The sequence below is a fragment of the Lithobates pipiens genome, unplaced genomic scaffold, assembly GCF_037356315.1.
Source record: "Lithobates pipiens isolate NorthernLeopardFrog02 unplaced genomic scaffold, aLitPip1_a1.2 Scaffold_28, whole genome shotgun sequence".
Classification (NCBI taxonomy): Eukaryota; Metazoa; Chordata; class Amphibia; order Anura; family Ranidae; genus Lithobates; species Lithobates pipiens.
The window spans coordinates 47,198,429-47,220,855 of NW_027507789.1; the positions used below are offsets into that span (position 1 = coordinate 47,198,429).

The window sequence follows — 22,427 nt, forward strand, 5'->3', positions numbered from 1 at the left end:
TTTATACAGCGATCAGTGCTATAAAAATGCACTGATTACTGTGTAAATTACACTGGCAGGGATGGGGTTAAACACTAGGGAGCGATCAAGGGGTTAAGTGTGTTTTAGGGAGTGATTCTAACTGTGAGGGGATGGACTACCTAGGACATGACAGCGATCACTGCTCCCATTGACAGGGAGAAGTGAAACTCTGTCAAGCCACAAGGCAGAACGGGGAAATGCCTTGTTTACATAGGCATATCCCTGTTCTACCTCTCCACACCACATTCGCGGGACCCGCAGGCACGCCCCGATAGGCAGGAATTTTAAAGGGACGTACCTGTACACCCATTTGCCTGCCTTTGCCATTCTGCCAACGTATATGTGTGTGCACTGGTTGGAAAGCGGTTAAAGGTGGTGATTTTTTTCTATACCCACTGTATATGTAATGAATATGGGACTGTATTTTATATAATCTATAGACTATATGGATGGTTTTGCACAGTCATTCATTCATATGATACTTATATATTTGTTTTAAGAATTCACAAGGCACAGAGGTTGATTATTTAGCACAGGATTTATTATTGTTTCAGCAGTGCAACACAATTATGCACACATTGCCAAAGTAATCTATTTACTTTTTTGTTTGGCAGGTTCCTGCACTGCACAGTCGTTGGTGGATCTAAAGGAGATTGCGCATTCAGATGGTACCATGTATTGTCAGCTTAAGGCTAGGCGCCACCTGTTGGCACAACTCATATGCTGCATGAAGTGCAGCTTCTGTTTGGAATCTTTTTGGAGCCGATTAAGAAATTACTTTAAAAACCTGTGTTTTTAAAGTAATGTGGGTACGATGTACCCCATACATACATAGGGTGGGGGGCCGGGATCTGGGGGCCCCATTATTAAAGGGGGGCTTTCGGGATTCCGATAAGTCCCCTGCTCGCAGGCCCTGACAAACAACAGGCAAGGTTGTTGGGAAGAGGCCCTTGTCCTCATCAACATGGGGACAAGCTGCTTTGGGGTGGGGGGCCGCAGGGCGCCCCCCTTCCCCAAAGCACCCACTCTCTCATGTTGAGGGCATGCGGCCTGGTACGGTTCAGGAGGGGGGGGCGCTCACTCGTCCCCATTCCCTTTCCTAACCGGCCAGGCTGCGTGCTCGGATAAGTGTCTGGTATGGATTTTGGGGGGACTCCCACACCGTTTTTTCAGCTTAGGGGGGTTCCCCTTAAAATCCATACCAGACCCAAGGGCCTGGTATGCTCATGGGGAACAAATGCAGGTTTTTTATTTAAAATTTGGCGTAGAGTTCCCCCTCGAGAGCTGATTATTCTCTGATTGGCCACGGCCAAAGACGTGTTGTATGTTGCCCGAAGTCATGTTGAAGAAGCTCCAAGTCGCGCTGTTATTCATACTCATGTCCAAGTTGCCTCCAAAAGTTGTGCTGGAAGTCGTGTTGCCCCTTTCAAACCAAAGACATGCAAGTAGGTTCATTGGCTTCTGTCCAAAATTGGCCTTACTATATGAATAGGGACCTTGGCTTGTGGGCTCCTTGAGGGTAGGGACCGATGTGAGTGTGTAATGTACAGGGATAGGGACAATTGTAGACACTCGGGTTGAACTGGATGGACTGGTGTCTTTATTCAACCTTACTAACTATGAATGGTTCAGGAGGGGGGGGGGGGCGCTCACTTGTCCACATCCCCTTTCCCAACTGGCCAGGCTGCGTGCTCGGATAAGCATTTGGTATGGATTTTGGGGGACACTCATGCCATTTTTTTGGCGTAGGGGGGTTCCCCTTAAAATCCATATCAGACCTAAGGGCCTGGTATGCTCGTATAGGGGGAACCCATGCCGGTTTTTTGTTTTAAATTTGGCGTGGAGTTCCCCCTCGAGAGCTGATTATTCTCTGATTGGCCACGGCCAAAGTCTTAAAGTCGTGTTTTTAGTCGCCCGAAGTCATATTGAAGACGCTCCAAGTCGCGCTGTTATTCATACTCAAGTCATGTCCAAGTTGCCTCCAAAAGTTGCTCTGGAAGTCGTGTTGCCCCTGTATGAATGGACTCTAATTTTCTAGCAAAAAACAAAACAAAAAACAAAAAAGATTTTAACATAAATAAACAAAAAGTTACAGAAAAATGGCTGGTCCTTAACTGGATATTCCTTTTCCAAAAATGATATAACAGATATTCTAAGGAGCAGGTTATCTTAAATAAAAACATGCACACTATTACTCCGACTGCATGGAAACCTACACATGGACAGTCATTTTTCTGTAATTATATTTAAAACGGCAATGGGAAAAAGGTTAAGCTTCAGGAGTTGTCCTAAGTTCCTATTCTGCTGTCTAATTATTCTTTTAATGACAATGAATAGTTGCCATGACGACTCTCGGAGCACATACAGTGCATTGATGGATATTGAGAGCTGGATAACTAAATGTAGAGAGTTTCATTATGAGACAAAGTAGAGAATGGAGCAATCTCTAATGAATGTAATGTATGTTGATTGGATCTCTATTTTACAAAAAAAAACACTTATTCAGCAAGGCAAAAAAAAAAAAAGAATAATAAGCAAAGTGCAACCAATCAGAGGTTGTAATTCAGATTAGGGCGGCATCCCATTGGTTTTTAGTAGACAAATAGACTGGGAGTCAAAAAGTTTGATGGTTTCCTATATCAGCTGCCTTGCAAATTACTAAGAGTGATTTAGTTGAACATTAAAGTGAGTCATTTAATTTCAATAGACAGATATTTGAGTGGTTGGATGAGCCCGTCTGTCTGACCACCCGCTGATAACTTTAGTGGAAACAAATTGCTAGTAGAAAGCCTTTCATCCCAGAAGAGATTCTGTATTTATTTTATGCAAAATGGGCCTCTGCTAGGACCAGTATCTGTTTTATACTGGCATTTACAACAAAGTGACATTTAAAGTAGAACTAAAGGCAATATTTTTTTAATTAATTTTGGATAGAGTAATTCAGGATTATAACCCCTGTCAGCATTTTGCCATCTGTGTCCCATTAGGTAGACTTCCCTTGACTTCCTGTCCAATAGACAAAACAGGAAGTGAGAGAAAATCTGTTCAAACTAAGGGGGTCTCTGGTTATCCAGAACTAGTGTCCCCATTAGAAGATTTTCCATCTATTACTTACCTGGGGACAACCCAAAAATTTAGATTTTTTTTTTACCTTCACTTTCAAAGAGAATGGTATACAAGACAAAGGGGATGAATCCCCCTAAAGGGGACACAGACAGCAATACAATCTTACAGTGTTCTAATCCCCCTCTGTGCTATTTAAAACAAAAAAATTTAGTGACTTTAGTTATACTTGAATTCATTCTATGCACTGCAGCTGATCCATGGTGCAGAGAAATGCATTAAAGGACAGAAAGCACCAATGCATTGCAGGAAAATTAAATCCATGCTGCATTTTTATGCACCACATTATCCACACTGTGGGCTCCACAATAGTTTTCTGTGTGAGATCTGTGTATTTTAAGTGCAGAAAAATGCAGGTGCTCACAAAAGGGTTTTTCTAACCCACGTACATATATTTTTTATGTGTTGTGTTGAATTGTATCAGGTCACCCTTGTTTGATGTAGGCTAACATCTAGTGGTGGATTTGGAGCCACTATAACATGTTTACTTATGTTATTTGGGGTCTCTCTGTGTCCTCCCTAGGGATGAGCTTTGCGTTCGAGTCAAACTCATGTTCAACTCAAACATTGCCTGTTCACCCGTTCGCAGAACAGCGAACAATTTGGGGTGTTTACGGCAAATTCGAAAAGCCCCGGAACACCCTGTAAAAGTCTATGGGAGAAATCGAAAGTTTTAATTTTAAAGGCTTATATTGTCATAAAAAGTGTTTAGGGCATGCAACCTGGCAGGCCGCAGGAAAAGAGGAGGGGACTTTAAGCATTATTAAAATCATTGCTCCCGAAAAAACGGCAATTTTTAAAACTTTTTTTGCATTGATACATGTCCCCTGGGGCAGGACCCGGGTCCCCGAACACTTTTTATGACAATAACTTGCATATAAGCCTTTAAAATTATCACTTTAGATTTTTCATGTTCGAGTCCCATAGACTTTAATGGTGTTCGTTTGTTCAAACAAATTTATTGCCTGTTCGCATGTTCTGATGCGAACCGATCTGGGGGGTGTTCGGCTCATCCTTAGTCCTCCCTTCCTGTTTAGCGCTATTAAGTTAAGTTCTAACAGAAAAAAGAGAGAAATAGAACCCTATTGTCTCAAAACTAGGCAGACTGTAGGCATAACAAGAGTTCATTTACATTAAAAGTTATTAACAATTTTTTATTTTTATGAATATTTAAAAAAACAACTATATAAAATCAAGATTACACCCTCTATATTCAATAGATCAGAAGATACCCAATCCCAAATATGGAGATACAAATCCAGCCCAGCAGTATTATATGGTATAGAAAAAGTCCAATAGAAATAACATGTATGATGTCAGCGTGGATATCGGGAATCAAGTCCACAGTTCCTCTATACTCATATGTCAACGCGGTTCGCAAGATTAACTTGCTTCCTCAGGAGTCAGGACTGATTGGGTTGTTGCTTCTATAGGGTTCAAGCTGTATTGTATTGGATGAGTGGCATATATCTTTAGGGAAAACATTACATTTAGTATACATTTGTATTCGTGTACATGTGTCTATGCATTACATTTGTAAAAGCCGTTCAAATATTATATGTTAGTTATACTTGCATGACAAGTATAAGTTCTAGCAGTGTTAGGACTTCGGAGAGACAGGGCTTATGAAAGTCATCATCCTTTTACACAAAAGACTGGCAAAACATCCTCTTTACAGCAATCAGTGGCGGTTCATCCATTAAGGGCGCACAGGCGCCACCCCCTCTCTCCAGCCACCCCCCTGTAAAATGGATAGATTCATGCATTGCATGATTCTATCCATGGCCTCTGTAGCCACCCCCTATTTAGGCGCCTGGCCCCTTTTTGGACACTGGGCACCTAAATTCCAGTAGGGGGTATTTTTAAATCACCTGATTAGAACCATAGGCTCTAATAGGCTTCAAAAAAGGTAGACTCGTGGCGCAGAGCATTGCACTACGAGCCCACCCAGGTGTGTTAGCAAAGCAAATGAATATGGAGGATGCAGGAGCTGTCGTTTGCCCGTCCCACAGCTCGCCGCCGCCACTTAGATGGGAAAACTGTCGGTCTGACAGTGTGCGAGCGGGGGGGGGGGCACAGTGGCTCCATATTATGGGCACTGGCTTCATATGATGGGTACAGAAGCTGCATATGATGGGCACAGAGGCTGCATATGATTAATAGAACATTAAGGAATGACAGTGCGTGTATAACCTGGTCTGGCCAATCCAATGGACAAACAGACAAAGCCTAAAGCCCATGAGCATAGCATAACCCCTCAGGATTTAAGGACAGACCAGGAAAGTATTTAAAAAATATTGTTTATTATAGAAAAATTGGTTTGAAATATAGTAACAGTAGAGAAGAGTAGAAACATTAAAATCTATTTCGGTGCAGAGATACAAACATTACTGTAGCTGCCCTCTAGTATGATGGACTAGTGAACGTAGCTGTTAGAGATGATGCATCAGATGAATTTAAAACCAATTTTTCTATAATAAACAATATTTTTTAAAAACTTTCCTGGTCTGATGGGCACGGAGGCTGCATATGATGAGCACAGAGGCTGTGCACATAAGCTGCATATGATGGGCAAAGAGGCTGCATATATTAGGCACAGAGGCTGCATATGATGGGCACAGAGGCTGCATATGGTAGGCACAGAAGCTGCATATGATGGGCACAGAGGTTGCATATGATGGGCACAGAAGCTGCATATGATGGGCACAAAGGCTGCATATGATGGGCACAGAAGCTGCATATGATGGGTACATGCTGCATATGGTGGGCACAGAGGCTTCATGTGATGAGCACAGAGGCTGCATATGATGGGCACAGAGGTTGCATATGATGGGCACAGAGGTTGCATATTATGGGCACAGAGGCTGCATATTATGGGCACAGAGGCTGCATATTATGGGCACAGAGGCTGCATATGATGGGCACAGAGGCTGCATATTATGGGCATAGAGGCTGCATATTATGGGCACAGAGGCTGCAAAAGCATAAAAAAAGAGTTTTAATAATCATCATAACCTCTTTCTTTTTTTTTCCTTTCTCTTTTTCTCTTTTTTCTTTGCCTTTCTCTATATTTAATTATGGTTATTAATGCTCAATCCTTAATCCTTAATGTACACTTGCAAATCAATCTTAATATTTTTCATGGAAATCTATGTTAATGCCCATGGGTATATTAGCAATACTTATACTTAGGGAACCTATGGACTTTACTTTACGTTTTCATGTTGCTAATTGTGTTTCTTTTCTTTTGTAAATATCTATAAATTTCTACAATGAAAATTTCAATAAAAGTATATTAAAACGAAAAATACTGGCCATACTTTTAATTTATCATAACCTGAGTTCTATGTAACTGCAGCAAGACTTTAGAAAGCTCATCACATGTAAGGAGGGGGGTTCTGCTCCTAGAGCCTGTGCTGCGCTATCTCCTTTCGCTTACTGACACAAACAAATTCAAGCTTCCAAAGCATGCTTAAATCCGACTAGAATAAAAAAGCAAAGTGATTTTGCCAAAATACATATTGTTAGTTTAACAGTAGGAAAGGGTTAAAATCTTGATGAGGTTATTTTTGCTGTCTGTGTCCTGTTGGGGGGGGGGGGGGGGTATTCCTTCACTTCCTGTCCTGGAGACGCAACAGGAAATGAGAGGAAATTTCCCTAAGTGACTGGATCTCAGAGAATTGTTACTAAACATTGGAGGATTTTCCCTCACCTCTTGACTGGTGGCAGCTCAAAATGTTATGATTTCCGTTAACCATTTGTCTTGGTGATGATGGTTTGCAAGAGACATAAAGGGGTGAATCTCACTAGCAGGGGCATGGAACCCAATAAGAACTAAAAAGGGATTCATTCTTCCTCACTCTAATTATATTTTAGTGGAGAGGGGATTGGTTACAATGCATTATATCCATTATGTATCAAAGCACTGGACTTTATTGGTGTGCACAGACTAAAATATTTTGTTACCAATTTTTATTAACACATCTTAATTTAAAATACATAAATGTATTGCAGTTAAAATGCTTAAACACCTTATTTCCTGAGAGAAAACTCCCCAACGGCTTAGACATGCTGTAGATGGTATCAAGGGGTTCCTTATTAACCTTGTGACCGCCTTTACGTGTTTTGTGGTGACAAGGCCAAATTTTTCAGGAGGACTCCAAGGTTCAATTCTTATAGTAGCAGATTCCACTTGATAAAGACCCCCATTAAAGTACAACCAACACCAAAAACCCTGGAGGGAGGGACACAGAGACCCTCAACAGGAACAGCTATGTTAGGGGTATATATGGTGTAAATACCCATGGAGGTGGAGGGGGCAAACCCAATTGTTCTGTAGTTAGTAAAATATATACTCTAACTACAAGATTGAAGAAAGTTCCTCAGGTGATTTGTTTAGCAAGCCATCCAATTTAATCAGGACTTGTACGTTCTCTCCATTGAGCAACAAAGGTTTCTTCAATTTTTTAACATATTCAATCAGGATATAACTCAATTTACATTCTTACAACAACGGGTCCATACAAAGAGAGAGATTGCTTGCCCCCCTTTCGTGCCTTGAAGCCTCCTTCCCTAATCTATTCAAAACTAAGAAAAAATATGTGTTTACATAACGTGAACTGGACTTTTTGACTTTAGAACAGTTGTACAAGCATACTACAAATATTTTTCATTTTAAATTTTCTGGGGAAAGTGATAACATTTCATGCCCTAATATCAGAGCCAAAAATGAATTGCGCTGCAAAATAATGATAATAACTGAGCGATACATACCGTATGGCCAGCAAGACCAATTAAAGGAATCCAACTAACCTTATATTTTTCCCCATAAGGCTTTGACTCGGCTTCTCTGAACATCTTTTCCAACAAGGAGCAGTTATTTAATATGGATAATTAGACACTGCAGGCTATTCATGTTGAAGGCTACCATAGTTAATAGGCTTGCAGATCATTATATTAAGACCATAGCATCCACATGCTTTAGCACTTGCACATAAGACTAGCAGAACAGGCTGCATTAGGGTGTTTTTTAGTGTCAATGTATTCTTTTAGTAATCTTACCTGGCATTGAGTGAGCAGCCCACATAAATCTACAGCAGGTGTAACAACGCCGGGGGATGCAGACAAAGGATGGACTCACTTTCTATAAATATGCAGCTGTTAATTTAATTACAGGTGCAACTTAACCTGCCAAGAAAATAAGTATATTATTTTCACTGGCAGAGTTGAAATAAAAGTCAGTTAAATAAAATGTTTGTTTAATTGACCACACTAGTTAGAAAGATCAAAGTAGCTCTCCATACACCAAACTACATTTTGTTCACATATTGTATATGCTGCTTTTTTAAAACCCTTCCTGGGTATTACTGTAATAATTGGCCCATGTTGTGGTGATAGTGTGGTGACAAACACCAAACTCTGTGGGAGAATGAGGAAACACTGTGCCACCCTAATTTTCTTTTAAATACGCCTCTTGGTAACAAAAAGCCAGACTTAAATCTTATGTCTGAGATTTCATATCTGCATTAATGGGAGGTGACAACTTTTATGGAGCACAGCCCAGCTTAGAAAAAATTTGACCAAAGCAAAGAAAGTTAAATAGACTGTAGAGGGGCCAGAAGCTTCCACTAGCAGGGTCTGCAAAACGTTCCTAATACGGGCTTGTAATAAATAGTCTGTAAGAACAAAACAACCAAAGCCAAACTTTATACATAATTCATAATTCCTGTTGTGATGGAGTTACCTTCCTAAAAAGTAGTCATAAGAATAGAGAAGAAGATACCATATAGTTAGACACAACGTATTCTTATATTACAAAGGCCAGAAAGCTAATAAGACTCATTCAACTTCTTAGGGAAAACCTACATCGGCATTATACATTTGGTATCTAACACATTTTAATTTAATTTAACTAAATAATATGCTGGTTGTTGGATTGTGAAATCTTTTCAGATGCAAATATAGATGTATTTAAGGTAGTTGGCCTTTACGTATGCATCTGCTGGAACATAATAAAATACTTCAGTACACCCATCAACAGATCCCTTGAATCCTTTGATTGGGTGTGTTAATGTTTAAGCCCCCGTACACACAGTCGGACATTCCGGCAACCAAATCCGTCGGATTTAGTTTAGATTTAGTCCGGAAGAGGTCCGAAAGTGATGTTGCATACAACATGGTCGGACTAAGTTGTCGGAAGTTACAGTTGCCAAGAACGTGGTGACGTAAGCCGCGTACGCCGGGACTAGAAAATGGAAGTTCAACACCACGTCGGCATCCTTTGGACTCCTTCTGCTGATCTCGTGTCTATCGCGTGTTAGTAGAAGTTTGGTGAGAGACGATTCGCACTTTTCAGATTTGTGCTTCAGTTCAGTACTGCTCTTCAGTTTCTGCTTGTCTTTGCGTATCTGATTATCAGTGCTTGTAGTCAGTAAGCATTTGTTTCTCATTGTGGACTATATCTTGGTATAGTACGCTTTGATTTGCATTGCTTATTGTCGGCTTGCTTCTGCTTTTCAGGTCGTTCTTTCAGGCATTGCTGTTTATCGGTGCTTTCTGTTGTCCGTTCTGACCAGCCGACCGCTTTAAACCGTTTCGTGTACATACTCGTCGTAGAGTTTGTGCTGTGCAGGGGCTTGGTGTTGGGCTTTTAGCTTTCACACAAGCCCGGTCCATGAAAAAGAAGAGGAGGCGTTTGTGGACCAAGAATTGGTTGCGCCAGCGTGACCAGTTCTCGCACATGCCTTTGCTCCGGAAGAATAATCCTGATGATTTCAGGAATTATCTCCAGATGATGGACCCCGTTTTTCACCGTCTGCTGGCTTTGCTGTCCCCTTACATCACCAGGCAGGATACCTGCATGCGGCAAGCCATCACTCCGGAGCAGAGGCTCATCACCACGTTGCGCTACTTGGCGACAGGGAGAAGCCTTCAGGACCTGAAGTTCTCCACAGGCATCTCCCCCCAGGCTCTGGGGATCATAATTCCAGAGACCTGTTCTGCCATCATTCAGGTCCTGCAGAAGGACTATATGAAGGTAAGTTTTCTCCTTTAACATCACATTCTATCTATTTAATGATTGCTAATGTCTTGTATTTCTTTCCTCATTCCCTAATTACCATGATTGCAATATGCTCTAATTCATATGCTTTGCCCCTTTGTCCTCATGCATATTTGCCTTCACTAATGTCCCCACCATGCTCTTCTGGGCCCATAAAACTATAGTCTAGTCACTTAGCAATGTCTTTTGTCAGCTCCATAGTATTGCTTTCCCCTAAACACCCCCTAAAATTTCTACAAATGTTATGTGTGTGCTTCAATTCATGCAGAGTGCCCTTTTTTTTGGTTGGGCCAAACTCATTAGGAACTCCCCTCCCCCCAACTGCTAGGTCAGCTGATAGCAATCCTCTGACTTTACCAAACCCAATACACACTATACCTACCTTTTTTATGGTCACATTGGACGAATTCACCAAAGCATGTAGTGCAAGGGCCTGCCTCAATACTTTCAAATGCTATATGTTATTTTTTTCCCTATTATTATCCTGATAGGTAATAGCAGAATGTCAAAATGTGCTTCCATTTTTTTTTCTTTTTGGTATTATGAGACTTCTTACCTTTCCGGTGGGCTGCCAATAGTGTAAGTAAGGAGGGGCTTCCCAAAGTATCACACATTATTTAGGCATTCAGCTCTCAATCAAGTGGGTTACCAAATCAAGGGTTACCTGTCCAAAACATCCCCCCCCCTCATTTTTTGCAAGGGCCCATCAGATGGGGGGGGGGGGGGGGGGTGGCGATGATTCTGATAAGGGGACCATATACTTTAGGCTTTAAAAACTAATTTCCCAAAATGTTATACTGATCTTGGCCAAAAATGTTGGCGTCTAATCTGCTTCAATGTTGATGTGCAAAATTACAAATTTTTTGTCTTGTTTCACTCCACAGTTTCCTTCAACGCCACAGGAATGGCAGACTGTGGCCTCCCACTTTGCCAGTCGTTGGGACTTTCCCAATTGTGGAGGTGTGTCAGAGAGTTGCCCGTAGCGGACATGTCACTGGACGCGCTGCGGGGCATCGATGTGTGCTGGTGTGTGCTGGCGCTGCTGGGCGTGCGCGCAAGCGGTTGCGCGTGCACGTGCGTTGGTGCGCGTTGGCGCCAATCGGCCTACTTAAGTGTTCCCCCATGGTGTGCTCGGTGATGTCCGATCTGCAGCTTCCTGTGCCCTGTGGCCTGCGACTTTGCTTGTGTTCCTGAACTCCTGTTTACCCGGCTCGTCCCTTGGATTTTCCTGTCTGCTGCCTGCCTTTGACCTCGGCCTGTCTCTGACTTCGCATCTGCCTGCTCCTTTGTACCATGCTGCTCGCCTGTTGCCAACCCTGCTTGTGACCTGGACTCGAACTTGCTGATCCCTTTTCTGCACTGTCTGCCTGCTGTCATATGTGCCTGTGGCTGGACCTGCTCACCACCTTCTGCTCTCATCTACTCCTGCATCCAGCTGTGAGAGTCTGTCTACCTGTCTGAACCCTGCTGTCGGATCTCTCCTTCAGCATCTAACCCGCCAGGCTCTCATACCCGTCTGCGCTCCCGTGCCTCCTGTCCATCCTACCAGGGGCCGTGAACCAGACCTGTAAGGGAGACCTTCCCCTGCTATTTCAGGCTCACCTGTCAGGTACGTGGGTCTGACAGTATCGGACAGCCATGTCTGAGCCCGAGCAGGGAGCCTCCCCCATGGAGGAATTGTGAAGACACCTGGCGGGTCTCACTCAAGCCGTGAAGAGTCTGCAAGAAGGCTACACCAGACTGGAAGACCAAATCCAGGTACTGTCGTCACACCAACCAGGAGTTTCCGCTGCCGGACCAGCATCAGCACCCTCCGTAGTAATGCTGCCTCCCGAACCCAGGGTACCAACTCCAGAGAGATTCTCTGGTGACCGCGGTAGGTTCCGGTCCTTCCGCAACGCTTGTGAGCTTTACTTCACTTTACAACCTCGCACCTTCTCCCTGGAAGCGACTAAAGTGGGCTTCGTGATTTCTCTTCTGTCTGGTGAACCCCAGTCCTGGGCCCATTGTCTCCTAGAGCAGAAGTCGCCCTCCCTTGACAGTCTGGATACCTTTTTCGCCACTATGTCCCAACTCTATGAGGATCCCCAGCTGAGAGCAACTGCGGAGGCTGCCTTGCCCTACAGCAGGGGCGCTGGGCGGTAGAGGACTATGTGGTGGACTTCAGACGTTGGAGTTCTGATACAGAATGGAATGATGCCGCCCTGCGCTACCAGTTCCGCATGGGTTTGTCTGATTCACTCAAGGACGAACTGGCACGGGTCGGTGTCCCCCAGTCTCTGGAAGAGCTCATCAACCTCTCCATCCAAATCGATCAACACCTTAGGGAACGTCGTTCTGAGAGGTCCTCCAGCCAGTTTCGGCCTACTTGGGTCCTCCCCAAGGTTCCTAGTGCTTCCAGCTCTTCTCGGCCGACCACCCTAGCTCCTCCGGCTCCGGGACCTGAACCCCCTGAACCCATGCAGCTGGGTCTCATTCGTCCATCCCTCACTCTGGAGGAACGGCAACGTCGAAGAGCCAGTAACCTGTGTATGTACTGCGGGGAACCAGGTCACTACGTGAGATCTTGTCCTAACAAGATACATAAGTCTCTTCCGATTCCTTTCAAGCATGCTCTTAATCTGCCCAAGTCTACTTCTCACCTACTCTCTCTGTCGTTCTACAGCTTCCTGACAAGGATATCCCAGTTCCAGTCATAATTGATTCCGGAGCCTGTAGTTGTTTTATTGACCAGACATTTGCTGCCAATCACCGCATTCCCCTCCGACCGAAGTCCCAGAGCCTGGCGGTGCACCTTGCCGATGGCTCCATCCTAAGTTCTGGTCCTGTCACCCAGGAAACCATCCCCTTGCTGGCCACTATGGGTCCTAACCACCGTGAACTCCTTTGCTTGGACGCCATCTCTTCACCTCTTTTTCCCATTATCTTGGGAATGCCTTGGCTACAAGCCCACAACCCCAACATCGACTGGGCCACAGGGAGGGTTGAGTTTCTTTCCAGCTACTGCCAACAGCACTGCTTTCTTGAAGTCCCTTCCACGTCCACTCAGCTCCTCAGTCTGGACTCTGACCCTGAGTCACCTCAAGCAATTCCTGAGCCCTATCGGGATTTTGCGGATGTGTTTAGCAAGAAAGGAGAGGAAACCTTACCCCCGCACAGATCTTACGACTGCCCGATAGAGCTTCTACCCGGAACCGAGGTCCCTTTTGGAAGAATTTTCCCGTTAACTGAGCAAGAGCTGGAAACTCTGAAGGGCTATTTAGATGAAAACCTCAAGAAAGGCTTCATTCGCCCATCTACTTCCCGAGCTGGGACCGGCATCTTTTTCGTTGAAAAAAAAGACCACTCTCTACGACCTTGTATAGATTATCGGGAGCTAAATAAAATTACCATCAAAAATCGCTAACCACTACCCTTAGTGCCTGAACTCTTCCAAAGACTGGGATCCGCTGTTGTGTTCACCAAGTTAGATCTCTGCGGTGCCTACAACTTGATCCGCATTCGTGAGGGGGACGAGTGGAAGACTGCCTTCTGTACGCGGTTCGGGCACTTCAAATACCTTGTTATGCCCTTTGGTCTGTGTAATGCACCTGCCACTTTCCAACACTTTATAAACGACGTCTTCCGTGACCTGTTAGATTTATACGTTATCGTTTACTTAGATGACATCCTAATCTTCTCTTCCTCAGTCTCTGACCATCGCAGGCACGTCCGAAAGTGTTGACTCGCCTTAGGCAGCATAGACTTTACGCCAAGTTGGAAAAGTGCGAATTTGAGCTCCAAAGCATACAGTTCCTTGGCCTGGTTATCTCTGTTGACGGTATCAAGATGGATCCTCGGAAAGTGTCCGCTATTCTGGATTGGCCCGCTCCTACCAATAAAAAGGGTGTCCAGCGTTTTATTGGCTTTGCCAATTTTTATCGGAAGTTCATTAGGGGCTTCTCTGCTATAATCGCCCCCATCACTGAATTGACCAGGCAAGGAAACCATTTCTGTTGATCCCCTAAGGCCCAAGTTGCTTTCCAGAAACTGAAGGAAATTTTTACTTCCATCCTAAAGCACCCGGATCCTGCCCTGCCTTTTGTCCTTGAGGTGGACGCTTCGGAAATCGCGGTAGGGGCTGTACTCTCCCAGCGACAAGGTGCCAAGGCCCTTCTCTTCCCTGTGGCCTTTTACTCTCAAAAGCTCTCCGCAGCGGAGAGAAACTACGATGTGGGGGACCGGGAACTACTGGCTATAAAGGCAGCTTTGGAGGAGTGGCGTTACTTACTGGAGGGTGCTGCACATCCAATCCTGGTCTATACCGACAATAAGAATCTGGAGTATCTGAGAACGGCTAAGAGATTGAAACCACGGCAGGCGAGGTGGGCACTGTTCTTCTCCAGATTCCACTTCTACATCACGTACAGACCCGGCTCCAAGAACATCAAGCCAGATGCCCTCTCCCATATGTTTCATAACTCCCAAGATACCTTGCTTCCAGATACCATCCTCCCTGCTGGAAATGTTTTGCTTCTCCAGGGGGACCTCCTGTCCCGGATTAGACAAGCTTCTGTGGGGTGGTCCCCGTCGGTTGAGAATGTTGTGAGGTCACAAGATGGCTTGTCCCTCAAGGAAGCTGGGTCCTAAGTTTTTGGGTCCCTTTGCAGTCAGGAGGAAAATTAACGATGTTACTTATGAGTTGGACTTACCCGGTTCCCTAAAGATTCATCCAGTCTTCCATGTATCTTTGTTAAAACCTGTTACTCCTAATCCTTTCACTGGCCGGAACTCGGGCCCACCTAAACTCGTAATCGTTAATAATGAAGAGCAATTCGAAGTGGAAGCGATACTGGACTGTAGAAGGAGGGGTAACCAAATTCAGTATTTAATCAAGTGGAAGAGGTATGGTCTGAAAGATAACTCCTGGGAACCTGAAAGTAATTTACATGCGGAGGAACTGCTCAGTGCTTTTAAAAGTGCCAACTTGGATAGATTGGCCCGGGTGGGCATCCGGAGTCTGCCCTTGAGGAGGGGGCACTGTCAGAGAGTTGCCCGTAGGGGACATGTCACTGGGCCTTCTTGCGGGGCTTCAATGTGTGCTGGTGCACGCTGGCGCTGCTGGGCGGGCGGGTGCGCGTGTGCAATTGCGGGTGCGCGTACGCGAGCTGGTGAGCCTGCGTCGGTGCGCGTTGGTGCCAATCGGCCTACTTAAGTGTTCCCCCATGGTGTGCTTGGTGCTGTCCGATCTGCAGCTTCCTGTGCCCTGTGGCCTGCGACTTTGCTTGTGTTCCTGAACTCCTGTTTACCCGGCTCGTCCCTTGGATTTTCCTGTCTGCTGCCTGCCTTTGACCTCGGCCTGTCTCTGACCTCGCATCTGCCTGCTCCTTTGTACCACGCTGCTCGCCTGTTGCCAAACCTGCTTGTGACCCGGACTCGAACTTGCTCATCCCTTTTCTGCACTGTCTGCCTGCTGTCATCTGTGCCTGTGGCTGGACCTGCTCACCACCTTCTGCTCGCATCTGCTCCTGCATCCAGCTGTGAGAGTCTGTCTACCTGTCTGAACCCTGCCGTCAGATCTCTCCTTCAGCATCTAACCCGCCAGGCTCTCATACCCGTCTGCGCTCCCGTGCCTCCTGTCCATCCTACCAGGGGCCGTGAACCAGACCCGTAAGGGAGACCTTCCCCTGCTATTTCGGGCTCACCGGGTCTGACAAGGTGCAATTGATGAGAAACACGTCCGCATCGTCCCACCCCCCAACTCGGGGTCGTACTATTATAATTACAAGGGGTTTAATAGTATCGTGATGTTGGCGGTGGTGTCAGCGACCTATGACTTCCTGTATGTGGACGTGGGGCAAAAGGGCCGGATGTCGGATGGTGGAGTGTTCTCACAGACGGAATTATACTGGCGTCTGCAGAGTGGCAGTCTGGGCTTGCCACCACCAGAGGAGAATCAGGAAGGACTCCCGTTCATCTTTGTCGCGGATGAGGCGTTTGCCCTGGCAAACCATCTGATGCGGCCTTTCCCGATGAGGACCCTCACCCCGGATCAGAGGATCTTTAATTTTCAGCTGGCCAGAGCCAGAAGAGTCATGGAGAACACTTTTGGAATACTGGCCAGCTGGTTTGCGCCTTTTTTTAACGCCAATCCACATGGCGGAATATAAAATCAATCACATAGTGCTTGCCTGCTGTAGTCTGCACAATTTCTTGAAAAGACATTCAGCAAACTATGTGGTCTCAGTTGGCCCAGATGCAGACTTGCCAGAAAATGATAATCTCACGGCCCTTGAAGCTGCTCGTCCTGGCTTGCCCCCCCAAAGCGCCCCCGCGAGGTCCGAACCTAAAACATGGAGTACTTTGTGGGTATTGATATGCCAGACAATGTCTGAGAGGCATTTTTGTAATAAGTTTTTCTTTGAAACTACAATAATCTTTGTTTTCATTTACTGCTTGGCTTGGTTTTAGGTGTCTCATATGTAAATTTATAATGTTTGTTGTGCCTTTTTCTACAACAGTGCAAACCCAAGTTCTGAGCGAGATGAGGGGACAGTCTCTTCTTCAGATAATCTTATTATGTTGTGGGTCTGCTACACACACACCTTGTTTTTTTTAACTAATGTATGTAGTGCATTACTGACCAAAATCTTGCTCATTTTCCGCACCATGGCAGAAATATGTGGGGTCAGGAAAATAGCATGATTGGCAAAATTTACACATCACTGTGGGTGTTAATTACTAAAGGCACATCCACTATGCACTACAAGTGCACTGCAAAAGTGCACATGAAACTGCACTTGGAGTGCAAAGTGGAGTTGCCTTTAGTAAATAACACCCATTTTTACAGAAAACAACAACTTTACTCCAAATACTGCTTTTGCGCATTGAAAAATGAAGCCACACATTTTTGATAATTTAACTTTTTAATCAAAGCACATTCACATGTTCATTTATAAAAGGGTTTTACAACAAACCAACATATTGGGTGTATCAAAAACATTATTTGCGGTTATTTTTTTGTAACTTGGCGTTTTGGTGTAAACAGGCATGTATCAAAGCGTAACATACAGAACACAGGAACTTACAAAGTTCAACTTTGAAAAGTGAAGACAATATCAGACATGAGTATGTACAAACTGGGCTGATATTGCTGTTATCACATGGGGTGTCACCCCTGGAAAAGCCAAAATTGGTAGATGCACACAGTGTGTCAACATGTGCTATCTCCCATCATGGGGGATCAATGTACATGTTTTGGGGCTGCAACCCCTTCATCTCAGCCACTTTCCACAAAACACGTACATTGATCCCCCATGATGGGAGATAGGGCATGTTGACACACTGTGTGCATCTACCAATTTTGGCTTTTTGTAAAATACTAAATTTGTTTTTTCAAAACACAAAAATAAAACCCTAGCTAGTTTGGATTGTTTCAGACTCTCCCCAAAACATCAATGAGGTTCTTCATTTTATTTTGAAGATCATTGATGTTTTTCTGTATATTTTCTAAATCCCGATTGCACCCCATTATCTCCCCAATCAGGATCTGGGCACTTTCACTGGTAAAATGTGATTCTTCTTCCACATCACCTAAAAAACAAAGCAAAACAAAACACCATGTATTATAAATATGACAACATACATTGATGAGCTTACCGGAAGCTGTGGTCTCCGACACTCATCTGTTGTGGTGACAATTTGTCCAACTTAAACGATCTCTCCTTCCTCCTCCTCTGGTTCTGGTGTTGGAATTTCGCCTTCTTTGGGAGGTGTGGTGTTCCTGGTGTCCTCAGACTTCCCGTCTTCTCTCCTCTATGAGAATGTAAAAAAGGAATACTTAGCACACAGAGGGCAGAAATAGGAATATGAAGCATTGCTTGGAAGTGTGGTACAATTGTGTTTTTTGGCCGAGTTCAAAGGTGAGAACATTATTGTGGACACTTTGTTAAGCTGAAATACTTACCCGCAGAACAATGTTTCTTACGAATGATTGAACCCATGAACTTGAAAGTGGCCATTTTAAACTGTACAACATGAAATCAAAGCACATGGAGCAGTATGCAAGCAAGAATAATCATATGAACACACGACAACTACTTACTTTTTTGAAGAACACGCTTGATCCTTCTGTACTGATCGTGCTCCCTCAGTTTCAGGTCTGACCAGCGTTTTCTCAGTTGATCCTTGGATCGTTGTACCTCAAAATTCTTCTGAAGACTCTTCACAATTTTAGTCATGATCTTGGCCTTTCTGATATTTGGGTTTGGGTAAGGTCCATACTTCCCATCATAGTCGGTCCTCTTCAATATGTCCACCATCTCCAACATCTCTCCAAAAGACATATTTGAGGCCTTAAATCTTCTCCTCCAGGATCGTGACGTTTCAGGCTCCGGGCTTTCCTCGCCCTCCTCCTCGTTAGTGGAACTCTGATTGCGCACCTGTGTTCTCTCCGCCATGTGCTCTCCCCACTGCACTGAAAGAGAAGGGGCAGGGAATAGTCTAGAAAGAACGTCAGGGGCGGGCGGAGTTTCACGCATGAACACTGTATATAAAACGCAACACGCATGTGTCATACGTACGATCTGTGAACCGAGTGAGGAGCTGACGCGCCGATCGTGCAAACGAAGGTACAATTTTTTACTTGGTACATCACTAGACTAGACTGCTTCTATCTAGGCCTATGTTGGGACAAGATTAGGAGGGTTGAGCATGGCATTATTCGTCTTGCAGAAGAGATGAATCCCTTCTAAAACTCCCAATTTATGGGGCTATTCCTTGATCTGCTGAGGGAGCTGCCCTGCCTGTGGCAGAAGAACAACCCCTTTTATACTGACCAAAGAAATAGAAAGGCAGCGCTGGAGAAACTTCTGGCTTTGGTGAAGATCATGGTCCTCACAGCAGACATGACCTTTGTGAAGGGCAAAGTTGGTGCCCTGAGGTGTATATATCTCAGGGAGCGAAAGAAGCACCATAATTCCCTGCGATCAGGAGATCCAGATGCCATTTATTACCCCAGGATGTTGTACTACGAGAGGCTGCATTTTATGGCAGACCAGGGGGAACCCACGCCACCACTCTCCAGTCTTCCTTCAAGGCTTCCTTCACCCCCAGCTGAGGCTTCTGATGTCCAACCTGGGCCTTCCAGGCAGCAACATGTGGAGGGACCCAGCTTGAGACAGGTATAGCATTGTTGAACATATTTCTTGTTGTACATTTAATGATGTTAACTAGATGTTATTATTGATCAGTAAGTTGTGATTTAACAAAGTGGTTTACATCTCAATAGACAGTAGTAACCAAAATTTTTGGGCCAAGAATGAAAAATTCTGGGCTCAGAATGATAGTCTGTTCTATTTGGTAACATTCAATTTGCAACAGTCATGAGCACAAAATTGTGTGATTGATGAGCACAAAACTAAAACTATGTCCCATTTTCATACACAGGAAGACCTCAGCCAGGGGGAGGCTGTGGCAAGTGGCAGCCAGGAGGTCAGCCATCGCCCTCCTTCTCCTCCTCCTGCCACAACTACAGGAGCCGAGCCACAGCCTCGAAGGATGCCTGGTGGGAAGTGCCTAAGGAAGACTAGAGAGTGATGGCCTGGGTTCAGTTTGGTCTGACAGAGGATGAAGCCTCTTGTAGAACCACATCCTGGGGACATAGATGGCATCTGCTCTTCTTGATCTCTCGGACTTCTGGACCAGACTTCTCTCCCTGAAATATGTACTCCTCAGGCCACCAAGTTAGCATTTTCTAATTAGTTCATGTCTGCCCTGGGGGCCAAAGGCTTCGCCAAATTGACAAGTTTCTCCAGCGATGCCTCCCTATTTAGTTGTTTGACATCTAAATAAAGGTTTTTTTTTTGTTTGAAGAAATACAGGCAGGTACATTTCAAAAATACAAAGTGAAATAAACAACAAGGGGCACCAACACTAAACAACTGTAGTATAAAAAAAGAAAAACAAAATACAAAAAAGATAATAATGGTGTTGTGGTAAGTTGAAATCCAAAACACACCCCAAAAAATGCAAAGATGAGCAAACTGTCAAAAAAAGGAGATGTTGATGAAAAAAACAAACCACAAAATTCACACAAAAAAAAGAAGATTGTGTAGATTTTTCTTTCTTTTTTTCTTTTTTTTGTGTTAGACTTTTTCAAATATCAAATTGGACTTACTCTGCTAGTGAATTGGACACTGCAGCAAAAACTAGGTGACCCTTGCTTGGAAATTTTTTACTTTTATTCTCTCTTATTTTACTGTTAAATATATCTGTTCTGTAATATATTTTCTGTAAATATTTTTTGCACTGTTTTCTTTTTTTTTTTTTTTATTAAAAAGACATTTAAAAATCGTTAATCTAAATCTCTGAATGCTCTATATAGAAATTAAGAATTTTTCCTCTTTGAAAATGCTATTGTAGTGTATAGTTGGGGAGCACTTTACAAGCTTTATTGATGGGAATTGTGAAATAATAGAGATACTGCTGGTGTATTATGTTTAGATTACAGAATTATCATTATGAGTTACAGGATGTGTCTATAAAAAAGGGTGCAGATAAAATAAATACACAAAAAATATATATATTTTTAGGTACCGTATATTTTTTACATTTTAAATATTTAGTGGGTAAGGTGCTGAATGCATCTATTGAGGTTAAATGGTTCTTTGTCAAACTCTCACAAAGGTATCATTCAGTAATAAAACAGAGGATTGTAAAACTATTTTATTATTTATACGTTTATGCATTTGAACTGAAAGTCTCCTAGATCTCAATGGAAGAAATGATAAGCTTTTTGGAAAAGAATGTGGATTTTGGAAATTTACTGCAAAAGGTCAATAAAGTGTTTTCAAATAAAGTATTGCCAAACCAAATAGATACTGCAATTATAGATACTGTTAGAGAGATCTGTAAAAAAACCTATGAGAGGGTATATAATCCTAATGAGAGATGGCCTGTTTAGAGAAATATGTAAAGAGAAATATGTAAAAGACAAATATGTAAAATAAGAGATAGAAGTAACATTTGAGTAAATATTTGGCCTAACTTCTGAAAAGACACTCAAGCATTTGCAGAGGTGTGGGATAAGATACAAACAAAATATACTATGTATTGTAATATCTTTTTGAAAAGATACACTTACCACTAGTAACATAAATATCCAGTTTACGAAAAAACAGAACATTAACAGATAAAAGAAAATTAAACCATATCCCGACTTTGTATCTTTGGAGAGAACACCAGCTAAACGTGTACAATGGCATTAAGATATGAGGAAACATAAAAAAATGTAAGCCCTTGTACACACGGTCGGAGATTCCGACAACCAAATCCGTCGGATTTTGTCCGACGGATTTTGTCCGACGGATTTTGTCCGAAACTGTTGTATACACACGGTCGGACGAAGTTGCCGGAAAATCCGTTCATTCAGAACGTGATGACGTTATTTCGTTATGACGGGACTACGTTCAGGCTAGTAGCCAATAGCTTTGATGTAGGAATTTGATCTGAGCATGCGTGGCACTTTGTCTGATCGGAATTCTCTACACATGATCGGAGTATGTCCGATCGGAGCATTTTGTCGGAAAATATTTCCGGCATGTTGGAAAATTTGGTCCGACGGATATTCCGACGGAAACAGTCCGATGCAGACCACACACAGTCGGAATATCCGACAAAACGCTCCGATCGGACACATTCCGTCGGAATCTCCGATCGTGTGTACAAGGGCTAGGATGGACTGTGTATGATGGAAGCTTTTCACAACTGTAAAAGTCTACATGTGGTTTTACATAGAAGATAGGTAAACACAAATTCCCTAAATAAATGAAAAAGCGGGTACTTCTACATCAAATAAACCAGAATTGGAAAAAAAACCAATCAAAGAGGATTTTTATTCCAACTCTGTTAGGGATTATTGAAGGAATGTGCATATACTCTCACAAAATGAGGAAGAGGAGCAGTAACTCAAACAGAAACCAATAGCCACCAATGTTAGAAATGGAGATATAAAGGAAGAACAGGACAAAATGTGAGTGTTTAATCTATCATTATTTGAGTTAGGACCAGAACTTCAAAAGTTGTTGGAGAAGGGATTATCCTTCATGCCAACAGTGGACTATGACCTGTTTGAGTGGGTCAAACACCTAAATATGTTTGCTAGGAAATTAGAATTAAGAAATGAGTACATCTATAATAGATATGGGCGCCGTCAATAAATTCGTTTCGTTCCGTTCCGATTCAT

At 43.6% G+C, this 22,427-nt stretch overlaps 1 long non-coding RNA gene across 1 annotated transcript in view; it reads right to left on the bottom strand.

Annotated features, from left to right (window-relative positions):
• Positions 1-560: 560 nt before the first annotated feature.
• Positions 561-22,427, bottom strand: part of LOC143934850 (uncharacterized) — an 84,277-nt gene continuing 62,410 nt past the window's right edge. Inside the window, exon 3 of the long non-coding RNA XR_013263384.1 lies at positions 561-2,055. This is a non-coding gene — a long non-coding RNA (uncharacterized LOC143934850). The remainder of the gene's footprint in view (positions 2,056-22,427) is intronic.